Source organism: Heteronotia binoei, chromosome 10 (genome assembly GCF_032191835.1).
Source record: "Heteronotia binoei isolate CCM8104 ecotype False Entrance Well chromosome 10, APGP_CSIRO_Hbin_v1, whole genome shotgun sequence".
Lineage (NCBI taxonomy): Eukaryota > Metazoa > Chordata > Lepidosauria > Squamata > Gekkonidae > Heteronotia > Heteronotia binoei.
The window spans coordinates 10,121,818-10,129,404 of record NC_083232.1 but is presented as its reverse complement, the minus strand read 5'-3'; the positions used below and the strand labels follow the sequence as shown (position 1 = coordinate 10,129,404).

Sequence of the window (7,587 nt, the reverse complement as noted above, 5' to 3'; positions counted from 1 at the left end):
AGGCGGGCCCCAGGTGTTGGTGAGTCTGGGGGAGATGAGCTAGTACCTGGTGTGGCCAGATTGGTTTCAGGTGGCCCCTGCTGCTGGCTGGCTCCTTCAGGACTTACGTCCTCTGTTGCTGAAGGCATCTGCACAGCAGGGGCGGGGTCAGCAGCAGGCACCTGCTCTGAGTCAGCAGGGGCAGGCACGACATTGTTGGCCCTCCAGAGGAACTGGTTGGCCACTGTGTGAGAAGACAGGATGCTGGGCTAGATGGAACCTCACTGGTCTGATCCAGCAGGGCTCTCCTGATGTTCTTCTCAGGGGAAGGCCTCAGCCTCTCTGGCCTGTTGTTGGCCCTCCAGAGGAACTGGTTGGCCACTGTGTGAGAAGACAGGATACTGGGCTAGATGGACCCTCACTGGTCTGATCCAGCAGGGCTCTCCTGATGTTCTTCTTAGGGGAAGATCTCAGCCTCTCTGCCTTGTTGTTGGCCCTCCTGAGGAACTGCCCAGGTGGGAAACGGGCAATTTCTGGGACATCTCCCACTATCCCTAAGATGTGGCCTCTTATCCTAGCTGTGCCTGGTGGCTCAAGGTGGTACCCGAGGGAGTTTAGTAGGATGAGGGCGATGTGAGTGTACTCTCCGTTTCCCCCCACCCTCCCCTTAGCAGTGACTGAAAAGCTTATGTCTTGGAGTTGCCTGTCACCTCCCACCCTCCCCTTAGCAGTGACTGAAAAGCTTATGTCTTGGAGTTGCCTGCAAATCATCAGTAAGGCTAAATAGTAAAGACTGTGGTCTATACTGCAGAACAGAGCTTATTCTAAGTAGGATCCTGTCATGTGATTTCTTGTGTTTTACCAATTTATTGATAGCATATGGTTACAGAACTTAATTTCCCTTCGTTGCTTCAATACTAACCCATATGACTTTTCAATCCCCCCTCCCTCCAATATAGACTTCCCCGAGGTTATAGATTCTAATTCAATACTAAAGATACATCTGACTAATCAAAATTCGTTATATATATATTTCCCCCCCCTTCTTGCTTCTTCATTTCCCCCCCCCCATTATTACTAAAAAATTGTCCAATGTCTTCTTACATTCGACTCTTTCTCTATGTATTCTTTAAACTTCCTCCACTCTTTTTTAAATATCTCCAAATCATAGTCTCTTAATGTTCTAGTTAATTTATCCATTTCACTCCACGATAGAACTTTCATAGTCCAATCCCATTTATCCGGTATTTTTTCTTGCTTCCAAAGCTGCGCATACAATGTCCTAGCAGCTGATAGCAGGTACCAAATTAGAGTCCTATCTTCCTTTGGATATTTTTCTAATTGTAATCCAAGCAAAAATGTCTCTGCAATTTTCTTAAAGTCGTAACCCAATATTTTGGAGATTTCTTGTTGTATCATCTTCCAATACTCTTTCGCTTTTTCACATGTCCACCACATATGGAAGAAAGAACCTTCATGTTTTTTACACTTCCAACATCTATCCGACATTTTCTTGCTCATCTTGGCCAATTTTTTTGGGGTCATATACCACCTGTACATCATCTTAAAACAATTTTCTTTTATGCTCTGACAAGTTGATATCTTCATTGAGTTCTTCCAAAGGTGTTCCCATGCATCCATTTGTATTTCTCTATTCACATTGATTGCCCATTTGACCATTTGAGATTTTACTACTTCTTCTTCTGTAGACCATTTCAATAATAACTTATATACTTTTGATATCAATTTTTCATAATCACCAAGCAGGACCCTTTCCAATTCTGTTTGTTCTCGTCTAATTCCTTCCAATTTTATATCATTTTCCACCAGGCTTTTAATTTGTTGCATTTGAAACCAATCATATTTATTGTCTAGCTCTTCCGAAGATTTTAATTCAATTTTATCTCCTCGAATCTTGAGCAGTTGGTTATATGACATTTCTCTTTTATCTTTTATCGTCATGTGATTTCTGAGGTGCTTAATGAGAGCCAGTTTGGTGTAGTGGTTAAGTGTGCGGACTCTTATCTGGGAGAACCGGGTTTGATTCCCCACTCCTCCACTTGCACCTGCTGGAATGGCCTTGGGTCAGCCATAGCTCTGGCAGAGGTTGTCCTTGAAAGGGCAGCTGCTGTGAGAGCCCTCTCCAGCCCCACCCACCTCAAAGAGTGTCTGTTGTGGAGGAGGAAGGTAAAGGAGATTGTGAGCCGCTCTGAGACTCTTCGGAGTGGAGGGCGGGATATAAATCCAATCTTTTTCTTCTTATCTTCTTAATGTGTCACGTGAATATTTCTGCTATGTCTCAGTTCTTTCTTGTGGTTCCAGGCTTCTAAAATCCTAAGGCATGGGCTATTGAAGGTCCTGTTTTTTAAAAGAAATTGTACGTGTGTGTGTGCATGCCTGGAAGGTCATGGTGACTTCTGGTGATCTCTTCTGGAGCATGGAGGACTTTCAGAAGAAGAAGAAATTGGATTTATACGCCGCCCTTCATTCTGAATCTCAGAGTGGCCTACAATACCTTCCTCCCCCACAACAGACACCCTGTGAGCTAGGTGGGCTTGAGAGAGCTCTCGCAGCAGCTGCCCTTTCAAGGACAATTCCCGTGAAAGCTATGGCTCACCCAAAGCCATTTCAGCAGGTGCAAGTGGAGGAGTGGGGAATCAAACCCGTTTCTCCCAGAGAAGAGTCCGTGCAGTTAACTACTACACCAAGCTGGCTCTCGAAGAAGAAGAAGAAGAAGAGGAGGAGGAGGAGGAGGAAGAGGAGATTCAATTTATTTCCCACCCTTCACTACCCAAAGGAATCTCAGAGCAACTTACAGTCACCTTCCCCTTCCCTTCCCCACAACCAACACCCTGTGACGTGGGTGGGGCTGAGAGGACTCTCACAACAGCTGCCCTTTCAAGGACAACCTCTGCCAGAGCTATGGCTGACCCAAGGCCATTCCAGCAGGTGCAAGTGGAGGAGTGGAGAATCAAACCCGGTTCTCCCAGATAAGAGTCCGTGCACTTAACCACTACACCAAACTGGCTCTCTATTAGAGCTATGGCTGACCCAAGGCCATTCCAGCAGCTGCAAGTGGAGGAGTGGGGAATCAAACCCGGTTCTCTCAGATAAGAGTCCGCGCGCTTAACCACTACACCAAACTGGCTCTCAGAGAAGTGGATTGATATAGCCTGCCTCTGCCTCCCACTTCTGGTATTCCAAGGAGATTTCCCATCCAAATACTTGCTAGGATTGGCCCTGTTTAGTTTTGGCAGTCTGAAGATATTGGGCTTGCCAGGTCAGGGCTATTTTTGTGATTGTACTGGCTCACTTTGTGTAATCCACCTTGGGTTGCTGTGAGAAAGACCATCTGGAAATAATGTGTTTAAATAAAATGTAAATTTTTCCTTAAAAAAAAAAAATGAGAATAACCATACTGCAGTTACAGGGACACATTATCTGAGGCAATTTCTACTTCCTTCCCTCCTCTCCTTTCCTGAAGTGATTTGCACTGATACTGTCTTTTGGCAACACAAAGAGAAATATCTGTCTTTTCTTAAGAACTACTAAAGAGAGGTCAGGCGGCCGAGAAAAGGAGTGTGCCGATATAGTCGCTAAGAACATCTAAGGGAAGCTGAAGCTCTGCTTTAAAAGAGTTCTAGGATCGTAGACTCAAGGTTACAGACATGGCAGGCTGTTTCTGTTCAAGAGAGACAGGTGGATGGCTATCACTTGGAATGGCTTACGAAAACCACAAATCTCGGACTCCTGAAATAGATTTTCTCTCAGGTTTTTCTCCTCAATCCTCCCCCTCACAAGTCACTAACATGCTTTCTCTCTGAGGTAAAGCAATGGGCCTATCACAGGATACATAACTTAAATCCTGGTTCTCTGTGGGCACTTCAGCCCTGTCCTTGCCTAGTGCTACTGATGTCTGACTCCCATTTGAGGAATTTTCGCATCATTGTCCCCCTTTCCCACTCGCTTTCCCCCCTCCCTTCTCTCCCTCTCTGCCAGCTGCAAACTCTAGAAATCGGCCTGCAGAGCTGGGAATCAGAGACAGGATTGCGACACGTGGATTGTGAACCTTGCAAAAGAGACTGTGAAGTGGATAAAAGCCTGAGGTTTCAGCTGAGCCATGGAGTTAGGGCATTCCCTAAATATTCTGAGTTGTCCCCAAGAGAGAGGGGCTACCACAGAGAAGGCCCCGCAATACATAGGTTTCCTTCTGATGAAGGGGAATCCTGGTGCAAAACCTATTTGACAAATTAATACACAGTGTTCTCCATTCTGTGTGTGTGCGTGTGTGTGTGTGCAGGTGTGTTTGTGTATGAGACAGAGAGGGTGGTTTCACACAAGAGATTTGGCCTGACCTAGGAGCGCAGGTTCACACAATCACACCTGCCCTCTGAGCCCAACCCATCCCCAGACGGCTTCCAACCACATTTAAAAGCTACCTGGCTCTTCCTGGTATCATCCCCCTGAGTTGCATTCCGCTCGCACAATCACCGGTGGTCGGAACGCCCCAGCGCGACTCATGGGCGGAAGAGCTGTCTGATTGCGCCAAGCTGTTTGCAGCACCACCGAGGTTTTTTTTTTTTAACGGGGCCCTCTCGGAGGTGCGCTTCTGCGCTCCCCTGCATGAGCGCACCCATGGGGGACTTTTAAAGAAAAACCACCCTTTCAGCAGCGGTGGGGACTTGAGCGGCGCTAGTTGTGTGAACGCGCGACCACCGACGGCTGCCAGGATCCTGCCGCTTCAACGGCGGCTGTCTGATCCCTCCAAAATGGATCCGACCAGATTGGGTTTTTTTCGTCTCGAGATGCTACCGCGTCAGTTTTCCAGTCTGAAACCACCCAGAGAGAGAGAGAGAGCCAGGAAGGGATGAACTCTATGAAATATTCTGAATCCACACTGTTTAAGCGCAGTAAAGGTCAACGCTAGCTCCTCGAACGGAGAAATATGGAGCCTTTACGTCTCCGAGCTTCTTTTTATGAACAGGGGAGGGACGTGGCTCAGTGGTAGAGCATCTGCTTGGTAAGCAGAAGGTCCCAGGTTCAATCCCCGGCATCTCCAACTAAAAAAAGGTCCAAGCAAGTAGGCATGAAAAACCTCAGCTGGAGACCCTGGAGAGCCATGAATGGGGCTGTGGCTCAGTGGTAGAGCATCTGCTTGGGAAGCAGAAGGTCCCAGGTTCAATCCCCGGCATCTCCAACTGAAAAGGGTTCAGGTAAGTAGGCGTGAAAAACCTCAGCTGGAGACCCTGGAGAGCCATGAATGGGGCTGTGGCTCAGTGGTAGAGCATCTGCTTGGTAAGCAGAAGGTCCCAGGTTCAACCCCCGGCATCTCCAACTAAAAAGGGTCCAGGCAAATAGGTGTGAAAAACCTCAGCTTGAGACCCTGGAGAGCCTCATAAGTGTTAGGGAGGGATGGTGGCTCAGTGGTAGAACATCTGCTTGGTAAGCAGAAGGTCCCAGGTTTAATCCCCAGCATCTCCAACTAAAAAGGGTCCAGGCAAGTAGGCATGAAAAACCTCATCTTGAGACCCTGGAGAGCCTCATAAGTGTTAGGGAGGGATGGTGGCTCAGTGGTAGAACATCTGCTTGGTAAGCAGAAGGTCCCAGGTTTAATCCCCAGCATCTCCAACTAAAAAGGGGCCAGGCAAGTAGGTGTGAAAAATCTCAGCTTGAGACCCAGGAGAGAAGGGAGGGGCGGTGGCTCAGTGGTAGAGCATCTGCTTGGTAAGCAGAAGGTCCCTGGTTCAATCCACGGCATCTCCAGCTAAAAAGGGTCCAGGCAAAGAGGCGTGAAAAACCTCAGCTGGAGACCGTGGAGAGCCATGAATGGGGCTGTGGCTCAGTGGTAGAGCATCTGCTTGGTAAGCAGAAGGTCCCAGGTTCAATCCCCAGCATCTCCAACTGAAAAGGGTTCAGGCAAGTAGGCATGAAAAACCTCAGCTGGAGACCCTGGAGAGCCATGAATGGGGCTGTGGCTCAGTGGTAGAGCATCTGCTTCGTAAGCAGAATGTCCCAGGTTCAATCCCCAGCATCTCCAACTAAAAAGGGTCCAGGCAAGTAGGCATGAAAAACCTCATCTTGAGACCCTGGAGAGCCTCATAAGTGTTAGGGAGGGACGGTGGCTCAGTGGTAGAACATCTGCTTGGTAAGCAGAAGGTCCCAGGTTTAATCCCCAGCATCTTCAATTAAAAAGGGGCCAGGCAAGTAGGTGTGAAAAATCTCAGCTTGAGACCCAGGAGAGCAGGGGAGGGGCAGTGGCTCAGTGGTAGAGCATCTGCTTGGTAAGCAGAAGGTCCCAGGTTCAATCCCCGGCATCTCCAACTAAAAAGGGTCCAGGCAAATAGGTGTGAAAAACCTCAGCTTGAGACCCTGGAGAGCCTCATAAGTGTTAGGGAGGGATGGTGGCTCAGTGGTAGAACATCTGCTTGGTAAGCAGAAGGTCCCAGGTTTAATCCCCAGCATCTCCAACTAAAAAGGGTCCAGGCAAAGAGGCATGAAAAACCTCAGCTTGAGACCCTGGAGAGCCATGAATGGGGCTGTGGCTCAGTGGTAGAGCATCGGCTTGGTAAGCAGAAGGTCCCAGGTTCAATCCCTGGCATCTCCAACTAAAAGGGTCCAGGCAAAGAGGCATGAAAAACCTCAGCTTGAGACCCTGGAGAGCCGCTGCCAGTCTGAGTAGACAAGACTGACTTGGATGGACCGAGGCTCTGATTCAGTAGAAGGCAGCATCATATGTCCCCTCTGTGCTCTGGGGGCCTAACTATAATTTCTTTCAGAACAATGGCATTTTCCTGATGAATTTTTGCTATCTTGCAGTTCTCAGAAAGTAATTATGTCCTCAGCATGGTTTTTTTTTTTAAAATGCATCTGCGTGAATATTAAGCAACAAAACAAACACCAGAGTCAAATGTCAGACAGCACAAAGACGAGTCGCGGGGGATCCTGAGAGCTTCAACACAAATGCAATCGCCGGCTGGATTTACTGAACAGACGGCTTATGGGCAAGTCAGACCCCCAACTGGCGCATCTCTCTGATTGGCTGGTTTTTCCCATTTTACACCTCACCGAGCAGGTTTGCTCCTGTCCACAGATCTCTCTGTCGAGGTCAGGGAAGGGTTCAGGATCGGAGATCTGTCCTCATCTGGCAGGAGGACTAATTATAGAGTCATAGAGTTGGAAGGGACCTCCAGGGTCATCTCATCCTCATTGGTGTCAGACGGCCATCTAGCCTCTGTTGAAAAACCTCCAAGGAAGGAGAGCCCACCGCCTCCCGAGGAAGCCTGTCCCACTGAGGAACCGCTCTAAACTCACAAACCCCTTCCCCCTGAATTCACAGGATCCTCATTGCTGTCAGATGGCCATCTAGCCTATGTTGAAAAACCTCCAAGGAAGGAGAGCCCACCACTTCCTGAGGAAGCCTGTTCCACTGAGGAACCGCTGTAAACTCACAAACCCCTCCCCCTGAATTCACAGGATCCTCATTGCTGTCAGACGGCCATCTAGCCTCTGTTGAAAAACCTCCAAGGAAGGAGAGCTCACCACCTCCCGAGGAAGCCTGTTCCACTGAGGAACCGCTCTAAACTCACAAACACCTCCCCCTGAATTCAC

The 7,587-nt window shown here is 48.5% G+C and overlaps 1 non-coding gene across 1 annotated transcript; it reads left to right on the top strand.

Annotated features, from left to right (window-relative positions):
• The first annotated feature begins 5,944 nt into the window (after positions 1 to 5,944).
• TRNAT-CGU (transfer RNA threonine (anticodon CGU)) lies at positions 5,945 to 6,016 on the top strand. The gene has a single exon. It is a non-coding gene; the product is annotated as a tRNA-Thr (tRNA).
• The last annotated feature ends 1,571 nt before the right edge of the window (positions 6,017 to 7,587 follow it).